Source organism: Papio anubis, chromosome 7, assembly GCF_008728515.1.
Source record: "Papio anubis isolate 15944 chromosome 7, Panubis1.0, whole genome shotgun sequence".
Classification (NCBI taxonomy): Eukaryota; Metazoa; Chordata; class Mammalia; order Primates; family Cercopithecidae; genus Papio; species Papio anubis.
In genome coordinates this window covers 116,821,424-116,837,434 of record NC_044982.1, presented here as the reverse complement: position 1 = coordinate 116,837,434, position 16,011 = coordinate 116,821,424, and the positions used below count along the sequence as shown (strand labels likewise).

The window sequence follows — 16,011 nt, the reverse complement described above, 5'->3', positions numbered from 1 at the left end:
TACCAGCAACTTTTAGCCCCACTAAAGCCTCCACATATAGCAGAAAAACAAAACAAAACAAAAAACTCATCTGTGAAATTATGAAGGCTTTAATGGCTGAAGATGGCAAAGTTATCCTAAGAGCAGGCTAAAAAAGCTTTCTGCTGATCTCTAGACCAGCAAGTCACTAGCTCTGCATATATTTCAGTTGAAAACACTCCAACCTCAAACAGAGGTGTTCTTGGTCTCTAATATAGTTCTTCTTCTTCTTCTTCTTCTTCTTTTTGTTTTCTGACAGAGTTTTGCTGTGTCGCCCAGGCTGGAGAGCAATGGCGCGATCTTGGCTCACTGCAACCTCCGCCTCCCGGCTTCAAGCAATTCTGTCTCGGCCTCCCAAGTAGCTGGGATTACAGGTGCCCGCCACCACGCCCAGCTAATTTTTGTATTTTTAGTAGAGACAGGGGTTTCACCAGGTTGGCCAGGCTGGTCTCCAACTCCTGACCTCAGGTGATCCACCCACCTTGGCCTCCCAAAGTGTTGGGATTACAGGCATGAGCCACTGTGCCTGGGTGGTCTCTAATAAAGTTCTACTGAATGTCACGTTTCCAGATTAGTGATTCTCTGACTGGGGTTGGTGGACCTGTAGCATCAGTATCATCTAGGAACTTGTTAGAAATGCAAATTCTCAGACTCCTCCTAAGACCTACTGAATTAGAAACTACAGAAATGGCCAGGCACTGAGGCTCACGCCTGCAATCCTAGCACTTTGGGAGGCCCAGGTGGGCAGGTCACCTGAGGTCAGGAGTTCAAAACCAGCATGGCCAACATGGTGAAACCCCGTCTCTACTAAAAATAAAAAAATTAGCCGGGCATGGTGGTGCACACCTGTATTCCCAGCTACTCGGGAGGCTGAAGCAGGAGAATCGTTTGACCCGAGGAGGCAGAGGTTGCAGCAAGCCGAAACTGCGCAAAAAAGAAAGAAATTCCAGAAACTGGACCCAGTAATCTGTGTTTTAACACACCCTCCAAGTTGTTCTGATGCATAAAATTTGAGAACCACTGTTCCAGTTCTAGATCCTTGTGTGTTCTAAGGACCTGTGGTTCATTCCTTAGATACCAACTTAAATCTGGTAACTAAGCCAGGATGGGAACAAAAGGCACAATGCCAGAGCAGAGCCAGCATAGGAGTCTTCCAGCCGATAGTGTTGCCTGATCTCTCAGAAACAACATGCAAAAGGAAAGTATAACTGAAGTTCTTAGAGATGGAATGACCTGATCACTGAGATTTGTTTTAAAATACTACCCTGGCACACACACATAAAAAAAGGAGGGAGGATAATAGATGAAATAAATATAGCAAATAGCAAAATGTTGATTACCAATGAAGCTAAGTGACGTACATGAGGGTTTTCTGGTAATCCCTACCTCCCTATTTTTGTGTAAAGTTGAAAAGTTTCAAAATAAAAAGTTAAAAAAAAAATCAGAAGCTATTCTAATGGACTCTCCTCAGAGTCAACTCTAAATGTTAACAGGAAGATTAACCAAGGCTCTACAATTGCCTCATTTTGCTGTTTGCTGTTCTTCAAATTCACCAAGCATATTCCCATCATATTCCCAAGCATATTCCCACCACAGGGCCTTTGTCCCTGCTGTTTCCCTTTCTCGGAATGCTTTCCACCCATATATCCACATGGCTTGTTCCTTCACTCTTCCAGATCTCTGCTCAAAGGCCACCCTGACCATCCTATTTATTGAAACAGCAACAACTCAACACTCACATACTAGCACTCTCTATTTCCCTTCCCAGCTTTATTTTTTTCCACTTACCATGTTCTAACACATGAAATGTTTATCAGAATATACACTCTGGTGGCAGAGGCTTTGACTGTTTTCAGTCTACATTCTTAGTCCCTTAAAACATTTCTTGAATGAGTGAATGAATGAATGAACCCTCTGCTGGATACTGAAGTCTAATGGGAGATATATACAATAACCTACATGTTTCCACACATAGACAAAAATCACACAAAAAATGATTTTAAAAACCAAAACTTCATTCACCTTCAAGAGTAGCTGAGAACCAGAATGTGAAGATCTTGGGGTGAGGTTCGTGAGATTTGAAAATAAACAGTCAAGTGCTGATCTGGATGATCACAGAGAAGTAAAGAGGGAGGCACTAAATGTCCAGCCTGGGTTGCCCTGGCGTGAGGGGTAGGATGATGGCAGCGTTAGGCCAGAAATGCCAACTTTTCACGGTCTTTGTCGCTGCAGAAGTCAAGAAAAATTTAGCCTCTTTCCAAGGGCTGTTGCTGCTTGGTTTCTGTTGCTATCACAAGGAGAGAAAGGTAGTTGAGAGGGAGATCGTCTCGTTCAAGGAAGAGACAGTTCAGAGATTACCAGCTTTTTCAAACCATGCTGCTTTAGTGAAAGGGACTTGTTCCCTCTCCTCTCAATGCCCTTTCCTCTGGAGAGGTGGAAAGTGGATTTAAAAGGTGAAGAGTTGGAAAAGGAAGGTGATGGGTCATGGAAATCACAGAACCACAGACACGTTTTAAAAAACAAGCCGGAAAGGTGGCCTAATTCAAAGCTTTCATATTACACACAGAATACTTAGACCTATAGAGGTTGAGCAATTTGCTTAAGGTTAGGAGTACAGAAGGACTGGGATGTAAAGACATTGGACAGGTCCTAATTACATCTAATCTTCACGTGGTGTGCTTATAATTGAGTTGTTCATGAATCAAGCAAGAAAGGCCTATCTGATTTATCTAAATGAGGTAAAGAATGGGACCTTACAAAAGAAGTTGGGCCAAAAATAAGATTATATGACGAGTGTCCAGAGAAGGTGTTAAACTCAGCAACTAATATAGAATGCTTTATGAATTTCCACGGGAATAAGTCAAATGTAAACGAGCAAGTCTGGATCACAAACGTCTTTCCCTAGGCCATGGGCGCTTCTCTGGGTGTGACAACTTCACGTCTAGTCAAAGCAGCTTCAGAGCTCAACGTTAAAAATGGGGGTTGGGCTCCCGGCTTTGTGGTCCTGGAAGAGGTTACCCCACTCCATCCCGTGTGCTCCCTTCTCAGGACTAGGCCACTAAACAAAGACTACTACGAAGAATCACTGAGGGGCGATTCCCGCAAGGCAGCGCTATCTCGGGCACCCAGTAGGGAGAGAGGACAGGGCTGCCCCCACCCCGCGAAAACACTCTCTGGCACCCGTGCTTCCAGGACAGGCCCTGAGGCCTCTCCCGGGGAAGCAGTTACACCGGTTCTCCGGGGCTCCCCTGAAGACCCCAAAAACACTCAACACCTGCCTCCCCAGGGAAGACGCTCTGTGCCCGATCTATGCCGCTCGGTCGCCGGGCCTGAGAAGCCTGTCCAGCCTAGGAGGGACCCTCGGAACCTCCCGGTCCAAGCCCCTCACTTCGTCCACCCCTGCGGAGGCGGGGCGAACCCCGCACCCTTCCCGCGGCCCGGTCGCACCGCCCCGTGCCCGTGGTGGCGGCCCCACAGGCCAGCCTCGCGAGTACTCACGGCGACCCCGGGCCGCGCGCGGCCGCAGCCGACGGGACGAGCGGCCCGGGACGCCCCGCGGGGGCGGAGCGGCAGACCAAGGGGCGGGGGCCGGGCCTGGCGGGCGAGGTCGCACACCCCACGCCTCGTCGTTCCGTCACGGGCGCGCTCAGCCACTCTGCGCACGCTCGCGCGGTGACACCATGGCACGTGGCCCGCTCCTAACCAACAGCCTGACGGCCCGCTCCTGAGCGCGCCTCAGCCGCCGACGCCAGCCCTGGGACGCCTGCGCGACGGCCGCTAGTCCGGAAGGGGTGCGGATCGGGGGTGGCGCCTGCGCCGTGGGTCGGGGAGGCAGTGGAGAAGGAAGAGGGACTCTGGGGGCGTGCGGGGAACCTTCCAAAGGAGAATGCTTTCATTTAGCGCCCCGTGTGGTTGGGAGGAACGAGCAGGGAGGGCAACCCAGATTGCTTGTAGGCTGGGAGTCCCCTCGCTGGAGGCTGGGGCTGGCAGGTAGAGACTGAGGGAAGTCCTGAGGCTCTGCTGACTGCTGGATTCTCTGGTTCGATAGTGGAAGTCGAACACCTCGGGCTTTAAAAAATTCTGACATTTAACTTATTTGTTCCCCGGTAGCTGCAGCGTGATGGAAAGCACCCTAGCCTTCTAGTCAATCTGGGTCTAAAGCTTAGGTTTGGCACTTACTGATGGTGCAGCCTTAAACAATGACTTTCACTTTGTGAGTCTGATTTCTCCTCTTTGAGGTGGAGACAGTAATACGTGTTTCTTGGAGCCGTTGTGGTAAGGATGAACTGAGATAGTGTTACGTTGAACCGTATGAAATTGCTATTTTTGTAGTTTCTAAACAGTCCAATACCTTCAATTTCATACGATTCCAACTAAGCCATGTCAAGTAACCAGCAGAGTACCTGGGACTAGGAAGTAGTCCATACATGGAAGCTGTAATTGTGGTTATTATGGTTATTAACCCTAGACATGGCCAGACCTCCTTCATCCTTATCAGTCTTGGGGCTTCCACGTGACCCTCTTTTCCATCAGCACTAATGGGAAAAGGCTTATCTTAGACCTACTCTGTTTCCTCACTCCCTCTTTGTAGCTGGACACAGTACACACAAAGAAAGCTTTGGCTCTGAATGATATAAACATGTCATGTCTATCCCTCCTAAGCTGGTCTCAGAAGTTTCCCAGTTAACTTTTTGTTGTTGGCTGATTTACATTTGCACATTCTCAGCCTCTCCTTTCTAACTCCTTTCCCTTTTGATGTCCCCTCTGCTCACCTTGCCACTCAGCCTGGGCCACAACACTGTCTCAGTATGAGTTTGTTACACCTATTGCTTATAGTAACTGAAAAAAGTGAGGGATCAGTATAGCCTCGGTTTCAGAGTGCAGAAGTTCAGAGTAGTAGGGGAAGGAGTCGGGCTTGCTCTCTAAAACAACTCACCATCAAGGGCCCCATAATAGCTTTTGAGAACCAAGTGTGTATGGGAGTGTTGGAACATAAGCAGTGTGCCCATGAGTGACAAGTCCAACTCCAGTATTCAATAACCTTTAGAATTCCCCATTCCCAGCATACCACCAGCTCTTCTATATCATGAATCTCAGCCACCTCATAGTTTATCAGTATCTTCCAGGCTTCACCTGTTTTCCTACTTAGTCCAGATCCTTGGTCAGTCACTTTTCATCACATTTTTGTTAATATGCTTGCACTGACTCTGTAAAAATCACACCCCTGGTCATGCCAGCTATCTACCTTCTCTACTCTCCCGTCCTAAACCAGGATAAAGGACGTCACCAAATCCTGCACACTTAAGTGGACACCATCTAGGTTAGTTTAGCCCATGAACCCTATTCTGTGGGAATTATAGTTTCCACACCCACACTATGGATCCACAGGCCCCAGGGCCATGTTCATCTTATGTGACCCCTAGCACTGTAGCTGCAGTTTATTGAACTGTGAGTGGATTCCTGATCTAAGCTGTGTGAAGCAGATGTTCTCCTGAAAATCTGGGATTAGAGCTAACAGATTATGATTCTAACTGGACTGGTTTCTTAAGCAAAAGAGACATAGGCTTAGGAGCTATGGTACCTCCCACCTACTATGATGAATGAGAAAAGGAAAAAAGACCATCTGGGGACACAGAATGAAGCATGGAGAGGCAGAGACCAGAAATGGTGAGACTACTGTCTGCTTCCTGGCAGCTTCCCAGGCACCCCCCCGTTTCTTCTTTTTTTTTTTTTTTTTTTTTTTTTGACAGGGTGTCACTCACTCTGTTACTCAGGCTGGAGTACAGTGGTGTCATCATAGCTTACTGCAGCCTCCAAGGCTCAAGGATGCACTAACATATCTGGCTAATTAATTTTGTGTGTGTGTGTGTGTGTGTGTGTGTGTGTGGAGATGGGGTCTCCCTGTGTTGCAGAGGTTGATCTTGAACTCCTGAGCCCAAGCAGTCCTTCATCTTGTCCTCCCAAAGTGCTGGGATTACAGGTGTGAGCCACCACACCCTGCCCCAGGCACTTTCTGAGGCCCTCTGATCTTGGGGGACTAGGAGTCAGTTTTTATCTAGAATAAATGGCTTAAGCTAACTTAATGTGTGCTCAGTACAGAGCTCCTATAAATTCACTCTCTCCTCAGCAGAGCCCTCAGTGTACCCAGCAACCCTTCCACATGTCAGCCTCTCCCACCATCCCCCATTCTGCTTCACAGAAAAAACAAAGGCTATGGGTGCCAGCTACTTGGGTGGCTGAGGCAGGAGGATCTCTGGAGCCCAGGAGTTCAAGGCTACAGTGAACTGTGGTTATGGCACTGCACTCCAGCCTCAGCAATGGAACGAGAGACTCCCCATCTCTTTTAAAAAAATAAAATAAAAGGCCATGGGGGAACTGCCTCAATTTTCTGTCCCCTCCAAACATTTGAATCTCTCCCATCCTTTCTGTTTCAGAAGTGGCAAGGTCTGTCTTCAAATACAAAGTTAATCCTTCACTGTGATCTGTATCTCATTCCTTTTTGCCTCTTTGGGAAATCTGCTCCTTCACTTATCTCTTTCTTTCATTTATATTCAACTTTTTCCTCTCCCTTACTCTTTGATCTCAGTATATAAACTTGATCAACTAGCCCAACCTTAAAAAGAAAATCCAATTTGAATCCTATATGCCATGCTACTGATTTTTCTTGCCTCCAACCAAGCTTCTAGGAGTAGGCTATACTCTCCCTCTCCACTTCCTTGTCTTCAGTTGTTCCTTAAATCTGGTGTCATCTGACCTCTCCCCAAAATTTCTACTGAAAATACTTTCACCAAAGTGACACAGGACTTACAAATGGACAAATCCATTGGGAATTTTCAGGCTTAATTTATATGACCACACAGTGTCATTTGGCATTGTCAATCGTCTTGCCCCTGCAGTCGACCACATGGTGTCATTTGGCATCGTTGATCATCCTGCCCCTGCAACCCTTTCCTCTGTTGGCTCTTATGGGCTACACTCTTCCAGTTTCTTGCTACACCCCACATGACTCCTTCGTAGTATCCTTATTATACTCCCTTTCCTTCATTCCCTACTTAAGTATAAAAGCAGCTCAGCCTATGCCCATTTCTCCTGTTACTCTTCCTGGTGGCCTCCGTGGCCACTTGAATGAGATCTTGATAATTCGGAGTTGCCCAGAAACAGAATCTCCTTCTTATGTTACAAGTCTTAGAAGTAAGCAGAGCCCATCTTTCATGACAGACAGTATAGAGGTTGGATCTTTGCTTTCCCAGCTCTCTAGCTAAGACAGAGGCATGTGGCCTCAGCCTGGCCAAGCATTTTCCAGAAATGTAGATTCTGGAGTGATTCAGAGAAATAGAATCATAGAGAATTCATGCCAGTGGCAATGGTGACAGGAGAGCAGGGTCAGCTTTACCCCATGCCCAGGGACTCTCGTGGTGTGGGTACTGGTAGTGGTGACATCCCATGTCCAATAATGATGACAGCAGCAGTGGTCTTGTGGGACTGGTTCTGGTTTCTGAATTTGGCCTGTGCTCTGGTGGACTGGCCTCTCATTGTTCCTGCCTATTTTTCAAGCTTGGGTCTTTTGCCTGGCAATCCCGTGACCCACCTAGTGCCCTTTCAACAAATGGCTCGTTTAAATCCACCTGAGTGACACACAGTTATAGACTGGAACTCCCAAGTGTATATTTCCATCCTGTACTACTGCTTCTGCTGCTGCTGCTTCTCTTCTTCTCTCTTCTCCTCCTCCTCCTCCTCCTTCTTCTTCTTCCTCTTCTCCTCCTCCTCCTCCTCCTCCTATTCTTCTTCTTTTTTTTTTTGACGGAGTCTCACTCTGTTGCCAGGCTGGAGTGCGGTGGTGTGATCTCTGCTCACTGCAACCTCTGCCTCCCAGGTTAAAGCAATTCTCCTGCCTCAGCCTCCTGAGTAGCTGGGACTATAGAAGCACGCCACCACACCTGGCTAATTTTTGTATTTTTAGTAGAGACGGGATTTCACCATGTTGGCTAGAATGGTCTCAATCTCTTGACCTTGTGATCCACCCGCCTCGGCCTCCCAAAGTGTTGAGATTACAGGCATGAGCCACCATGCCCGGCCTCCATCCTGTACTTCTTGAGTTTCAAGTTGACTTTGGTCAAGTTGTCTTTTGGACAACTCCACTTGGATGTCACATAGGCAAACATCTTCTCATTGTATTTCTTTCATGTTCCTAACTTAGTAAATCTCACCTATGACTTATTCAGACTGAACCCTGAGAAGAAAGCATCTTAGACTTCTCCCAGCCTCATTTAAATGGAACCAATTTTACCTCATAAACATTCTAAATTTTACATCTTAATACATCTTCTTCTTCTTTTTCTTTTTTTCCAAACTCTGACCTCCTGCCCTCTAGCTGCCTAAAAGCACAGAGACTCCGAAGGCAGAACAGGTCACAAGCCTGGGTCTAGCTTTTCCCAAGGGATATCTTAGGTGCTCAGCAGAAAATGCAAGAGACTAAAAAGAAAGTCTGTGGAATGGGCCTCAGCCTCCTGGGGAGTAGTAGACAGAGTCTCACTATGTGGCCCAGGCTGGTCTCAAACTCCTGGCCTAAAGTTATCCTCCCACCTCGACCCCCCAAAGTGCTAGGATTACAAGTGTGAGCAAATTAATACATCTTTTTTTTTTTTTTTTTTTTTTTTTTTTTGAGATGGAGTCTCGCTCTGTCGCCCAGGCTGGAGTGCAGTGGCCAGATCTCAGCTCACTGCAAGCTCCGCTTCCCGGGTTCCTGCCATTCTCCTGCCTCAGCCTCCCTAGTAGCTGGGACTACAGGCGCCCGCCACCTCGCCCGGCTAGTTTTTTGTATTTTTTAGTAGAGACGGGGTTTCACCGTGTTAGCCAGGATGGTCTCAATCTCCTGACCTTGTGATCCGCCTGTCTCGGCCTCCCAAAGTGCTGGGATTACAGGCCTGAGCCACCACGCCCGGCAAATTAATACATCTTAAATCAATCCCTCCTTTATATTCCTATTCCTCCCTACCAGAACTATTGCATTTGCCTCCTAATAGACTCCTTATCCAGTATCTATTCCTCCAATCTATTCTCCACTTAGCTGCTTAGGGGATCTTTCTAGAACTCAAATCTGACCACGTCACTCCTCTACTAAACCCTTCAATGGGCCGGGCTTGGTGGCTTATGCCTGTAATCCCAGCACTTTGGGAGGCCAAGGCGGGTGGATCACTTGAGGTCTGGAGTTCGAGACCAGCCTGGCCAACATCAGGAAACCCCGTCTCTACTAAAAATACAAAAATTAGCTGGGCGTGGTGGCAAACGCCTGTAATCCCAGCTACTCCAGAGGCTAAGGCAGGAGAACCACTTGGACCTGGAAAGCGGAGGTTGCAGTGAGCCGAGATCGCGCCATTGCACTTCAGCCTGGGCGAAAGAGCGAGACTCCGTCTCAAAAAATAAAATAAAATAAAAATAAAACCCTTCAATGTCTCTCTACTACTCTCAGGATAAATACACCCTTTCTATAGATATGACCCTATTGGACTCTTACCACCCCCTCACATGCATCCTACACTCCAGCCTGGCCAGATTATACATTCTTATAGGCCATGCAGGACATACTTTTTTGTTTTTGGTTTTGGTTTTGCTTTGTTTTTTTGTTTGTTTGTTTTTTTGCGATGGAGTTTTGCTCTTGTTGCCCAGGCTGGAGTGCAATGGTGTGATCTCGGCTCACTGCAACCTCTACCTCCTGGGTTCAAATGATTCTCTTGCCTCAGCCTCTCAAGTAGCTGGGATTACAGGCATGAGCCACCACGCCCGGCTAATTTTGTATTTTTATTGGAGACAGGGTTTCTCCATGTTGGTCAGGCTGGTCTCGAACCCCTGACCTCAGGTGATCCGTCCGCCTCAGCAATCCCAAAGTGCTGCGATTACAGGTGTGAGCTACCACGCCCGGACGCATACTTTTATACTTTGTAAGTATTGGTACTTAGTGGGGCTGACAATCACAATGCTACCTCCTGCCCCTTCTACTCCACACAAATGGATGCATGACCCATCAGGTCAGGCAAAGGACTCCATCATCCTGACCAAAGTGATTAGTTCAGGTGTGGGTTTGTGACCTAAGCAAAGCCAACCATAATCTTCTGCTCAAAGCTCTCTTGCTTTTGAGGTTAATGTACTAAGAGGATATGAGATTGAAGCTGCCGACACCCAGCTCTCCCTGCCATAGGACAGAGAATGGGGCCAAGGCATAAAGAGAAGCAGAGCTCTGAGAAGTGGAATGAGAGAGACCTGATGACATTGTTTGAGCCCCTGAGATCAGCCTTGCCTGAGGTCAGTAATACCACCACATTTCTCAATTCTCATCTTGCTTAAGTTTGTCTTGGTTTGCCTTGGTTCCTATAACTTGCTATTAAATCAGACCTAATACAGAAATGGAATGTATGGAATTGATGGCACTGAAGTGAAGTTGAAGCAGTGGAGATCCCCACTTGGCTGGGGAACTGGAAATCCCTGCTATTTGGTATCAAACCAGTTGGTTAAATGATCGTCTATTTTATCTTGAGATTCAAGTCATGTATCCATCAAAGTGGAGATTTCCAGCATGCACTGGAAAAAAAAAAAAGCTTGGATGTTGGAGTATGTTGACCTCTTCTTGAGATTTTCAATAAGGTCCTCCAGTTTGACTTTCCTCCATGCTGGCAGAATCAGAACAGTATACAGCTTTGTTTAGAGTTGACTTTTCTGCCTTTTTTTTTTTTTTTTTTCTGAGACAGAGTCTCTCTCTGTCACCCAGGCTGGAGTGCAATGGCGTGATCTTGACTCACTGCAACCTCTGCCTCCTGGGATTAAGTGATTCTCTTGCCTCAGCCTCATGAGTAGCTGGGATTATAGGCACGCGCCACCACGCCTGGCTAATTTTTGTATTTTTAGTAGAGACAGGGTTTCACCATGTTGGTCAGACTGGTCTCAAACTCCTGACCTCAGGTGATCCGCCCACCTTGGCCTCCCAAAGTGATGGGATTACAGGCATGAGCCACGCGCCCCGCTGCCTTTTCTGCTTTTGACCAGCAATCCAGGGTGCTAAAGGTCATATAATTATGCATCTTATAGACTATAAAGGCCAAATCCTTTGCCCCAAACTAAAGTGAGTAAGAACAAAGGCCTAGAGGTGGAAAATCCAGTAGGAGATATTGGAGTGAGTTTAGGGTCTGGGAAGTTCCAGAAAAAAAAGGGAGAATTCTGATCCTCCAAGCTATACCTGAACCCTTCCCTTTCCACACCCCCAAATTAAATAAGATGTATTTGGCTTGGAATTCAGACAGTGTTGGGGGTTCTGGTGCCTGGGGACTCTGGCTGTGAATCCTGTGGGAGAGAATGGGATGTATTGGGCACGCACTTCATGCACCTTCTTGGATTCCCTAAGCCACCTCCTTCTTTCTCTCTCTTGGTTGGCACCCTGCCTATGCTAAGTAGCCCTTCTACTTCCACGTCTATAGTAGAAATGCCACACAGCAGACCATGGGAGCTGACTTCCCAACAGCCACCCAGGGAGCAAATGATGCAACTGAGAAGTGCAGGGGAGTTAGCTCCTTGTGGGGTACAATCTTGGCCAACAGAAAACAGGAGAAAAGAGGGGAACAGGAGCATTAATTCCTTCTCAAATCTCCCCTTGGTGAACTGCCCCAAGGTGCCATTTCTCCTTGCAAACACCATGTGCTTGGCAAACAAGCCCGACAAGGGACCTGCTCTCTCCTAATGGCTCATATGAAGTGGCGGCCAGCACAGTACTGCATCATCTTGCATTGCCTTCGTCTCTTCTCCCTTTCACCATCCTGGACTTCCACCTCCCTGCAAAATGTCAGCACTTGCCTCAGAGTCTGCTTTCTAGAGTACTTGGGTTAAGATACGGAGACAAAATCAAAGCCCCCATCGCTACACGAAGTCCCAACAGTGGGGTAACATAAAGGACCTGAGGACGCAGCTGAGTTTTCCTACTCAAATGCAGGGAATCCAGCCCAGACTGCTGGCTTCCTCTCGGGAATCCAGTGTCAGGTCACTGGGTCAGGCCATCTTGGGACTACTCCCCAGGAGGCTGAGGCTCATTCCACAGGCTTTCTTTTTATTCTCTTGCATTTTCTGCTGAGCACCTAAGATATCCCTTGGGAAAAGCCAGGCCAAAAGCTTGTGGCCTGTTCTGTCTTCTGAGTTTCTATTCTTGTAGGCAACTAGAGGGCAGGAGGCCAGAGTCTGGAAGTTCAAAGTCCCCTCTACAGATGGTCAGCTAAAGGCTTTGGTCAGCCCAGGCTTCTAGAGGGCAGAGGTTGCCATAATAGCTGTGTCTGGAGTTAGGGCTAGGGAGAAAAAGTGTGGCCCTCTGCCCCTTCTTAGTTTGCACTTGGCACAGACTTGGCCACCTCTTTGCAGATCCCAGCTGGCTCAGGCTGCAGGCTGGAAGGGCAGCAGAATGGCCCACGTTGGTTCTTAGCTCCCTGAACTCATGCGGTTTCTTCCAAATAATACAGGGCTGTGTAACATAATTGTGCAAATATACTAGCCATGAATGAGGCCCAGAGGCCAGAAACAGCCTGTGAGTCCCTGCTGGGTTTGGCTATGTCATGATGGAGGCAAGTGCAATCAGGACAGTGGTTGCTCAAAGATTACAGCCCAAGCTGGAAAGGATCAAGTGAGATTCTGTGATCTCCACATCACAGCACCCTCCTTTGGAAGGTATTATATGCATGTTCTGCTCCACTGAGGCCAGGGTGAGCCCCCAGTTCTGGTCAGAGGACATAGCAGAACCAGAGCTGCTTCAAGGTCAGAGGTCACCAGTCCTATCTCAGACCAGAGGACTTTTCTCCCTACATCCAAGACACCCAAGTTGCATCCAGCAAAAGAAATTCATTATAGGGGCTCTGCTGGAGGCTGAAGACTCTGCCCAGAGCCCCCAAGTTCTAGAGGTTCTCAGAGGGCCCCCAAAATTCAGTGTCAGCTGATAGACTCCCCTGAGTAGTCTTTCAACAATGTGGCCTCAGGGTAATAATGGGCCACGGCCAGAGTTGGAGGAGTAGAGCAAGCTGCAGGTTGCTGGCCCAAGAGTACTTGACTGGTTGCTTCCATCCTGTCCTATGCATCTCCTTGGGGCTTGAGGCCTAGAAGCCGGTACTGCTCAGGGATTTTGACTATCTGGCCAAGACCAAGCTCACTGGAGCGTGAGTTGGCCAAGTGTTGAATGGGTAATCTCTCTTTGGGGGTAGTAAGCAGATTAAGGTTGACTTACCACCTTGGACAGGCCATTATGGAAACCATGAAGCTGAGGGGTAGGGGAATGGCCAAAGTGTGACCTGGTGCTAAGACGCAGAAACCACATGAGCTAGATTGAGACTCACGGAGCAGGACATTATCAAGGATCCCTCATGATGGTTACCAGCTCAAAAAAAAACCCCACGAATCACAGAATCCTCACAACTGACAAACAAGGATCTGGGAATGCTTAATCTCTACGGCAACCTTTAAACCCAAAACTGGCTAGGCATAGTGGCTCACATCTGTAATCCCAGCACTTTGAGAGGTCAAGGGAGGTGTTATCACTTAAGGCCAGGAGTTCAAGACCAGCCTGAACAACATAGCAAAACCCCATCTCTACTAAAAATATAAAAATTAGCCAGGTGTGGTGGTGGGCACCTGTAATCCCAGCTACTTAGGAGGCTGAGGCATGAGAATCACTTGAACCCAGGAAGTAGAGGTTGTAGTGAGCTGAGATCACGCCACTGCACTCCAGCCTGGGCGACAGAGGAAGACTGTCTCAATAAATAACTCAAAACCATGTCAAAAGGGAAGTGGGATGCTTCAGTTCCAAAGGTCCATCCTCTCAGGGACGTGCATAAAGAACAATGGACAAAGGAGACATTTCCCAGTGGAAAGGACCAAAAACAATAGGTTTTGTTGATCAAGAAATTCACTCCACTGTCCAGAAGGATGTGTTATATGCTGTAGATTAGCGACCATTGTATTCTCCTCTCCCCTATTCCAAATGGAAGGTTTTAAAATAACTATTATAGCGAGGTGCAGTGACATGCACCTATAGTCCCAGCTAGTCAGAAGGCCAAGGTGAGAGGATCACTTGAGCCTAGGAGTTCAAATCTAGCCTGGGCAACATAGCAAGTCCCCATCTTAATTTAAAAAAAGAATTAAAAATTATTCAGTCATGTGTATCTGTAGTCTCAGCTTCTCAGGAGGCTGAAGCAGGAGAATTGCTTGGGCCCAGCAGTTCAGGTCCAGCCTGGACAACATTAGCAAGACTCCATCTCTTTAAAACAAATTGTTATCCTCTTTCTCTCCATTATTTTACCTTGGTTATAGGACAAGTATGGGGTAGCTAAGTTTATCTTTTACCCATAGATGGCAAAATCTTAAGAAGTCATATCCAGACCTGAGCAAGAATTGCCCATCACCAAGGGACCCTGGACTGAGGACTCAATAAAGCAACTGGATGTGATTCTGTTTTATCTCCCACTGGGAAATAGGTGAATGTGGTTTTTGTTGGGTCTATGATTATTGCATTGTCAGGCAGGCACTTTTTTGAAATTGTATGTCTGTCAAGAAAAGTATAGGTGGATGCAATAAAGGGTGGGATATAGTGGATGCATATTATTTATCTGCTCATCATCTCTTCCTTCAGGACCCATTTCTCCCCCTCCACACAGTCCTGATGAAGTTGTCAATTATGGTGGCCTACTCTTCCATCCTAGTGGTGGGCATGTGTCCAAAGCTGGTCAAAGTCCTCCCTGAGATTTTAGAACTAGAGCTAATGAGGCCAACATATGGAAGGAAGCGGAGCCAAGAGATGGAGGCATCATCTTTTGAACCCCTAGATCCAGCCATGATTCAAGGCAGATACATCCTTTGATTTATCAGTTATGTAAACCAATTAATTCCAGTTGGCCTAAACATGTTTGAGTTGGGTTTTTGACACTTGCAACTGAAAAGGTCCAGACTAATACATGCACACAGAGAGACACAAACACCATATTGTTCAAACTCATCAGACATTATATAAGTCTTCCATGATCTTACTGGGGTCAGCAAACTTTTTGTCTAAAGAACAAGATAGATATTTTAGGCTGTGTGGGCCATATATGGTCTCTGTTTCGCTTTCTTGTTTCGTTTTGACGACCCTTCAAAAATGTAAAAGAAATTTCTTAGTTTGGTAGTTCATATAAAAATAGGCCACAGACCAGATTTGGCCCACAAGCCATCGTTTGCCAACCCCTAATCTAGACCATGTCAACCCTGAAGCTTTGGAACCACACAGTCTGCCAGTCCCTAGCCCATACTGTAGAGTATGAAGCAAGATATTTTAAATATCATTTTGGTTCAAGCGTCTTGACATGACTCAGTAATGGTAAGGTTCAGGGTAGCGTTAGGAATGGGAAAAGGGTCTTATCTTGTGCCCATTATCTGCCACGCAACAGGTACTGAATAAATGGTAATTACTATTATTTCTTGGTAATAAAGATAATTTTTCAAAATGATGGAGCTGTCTAAATGGCTTTGTCCAAATGTCTCAGTTCATCCTTGAAGACTTTTCCCCTTCTTAATCTCCTTCAGAAAGTATTTCACAGACCTCCCCTACCAATAAAGTCTGAATTAGGTACTCTCCTTCTTGTTAGCACAGACCTTCTATGGCCCTCCATTGTAACTGGATTATTTGTCTCTCTTTCCCCTTAACTCTGAGTACTTGGAACATGCCTGAGCCCCAACATGTAGCATAGTGCTTAGCACCGAGCCTGAGAGGACTCTGTGCCTCCATGTGAATATCAGTTTGAGGGTGCAGGTACTGTGTGTCTCTGTTTGTGTCCAGGATGGTCACTCTAGGTGTCAGCATTGTGCTGGTGTACATATACCCTCTGGTTCTTCTCTCAGTTGGAAAATATTTGTGGATGTCCATCGCACCTTACCTGGTAATATTACTGCCAGATCTATGTTTCATTCCCATTCCCTCCAAAAATGAGTCGAAGACAGAAG

At 46.9% G+C, this 16,011-nt stretch overlaps 1 protein-coding gene across 11 annotated transcripts in view; it reads right to left on the bottom strand.

Annotated features, from left to right (window-relative positions):
- PARP6 (poly(ADP-ribose) polymerase family member 6) overlaps positions 1-4,094 on the bottom strand; it is a 31,748-nt gene extending 27,654 nt beyond the window's left edge. For 5 of the 11 annotated variants that reach the window (XR_001904449.3, XM_009210541.4, XM_003901146.5 and 2 more), the window contains exons 1-2: positions 3,517-4,094; positions 2,041-2,305 (exon numbers count right to left, since the gene is read on the bottom strand). The gene's annotated coding sequence lies outside the window, so the exon portion shown is untranslated. Of the gene's footprint in view, positions 1-864; positions 887-2,040 lie in introns of those variants that run through there. The other 6 variants (XR_649262.3, XR_649263.3, XM_009210545.3 and 3 more) reach the window with 4 other exon arrangements.
- Between the last annotated feature and the right edge of the window lie 11,917 nt (positions 4,095-16,011).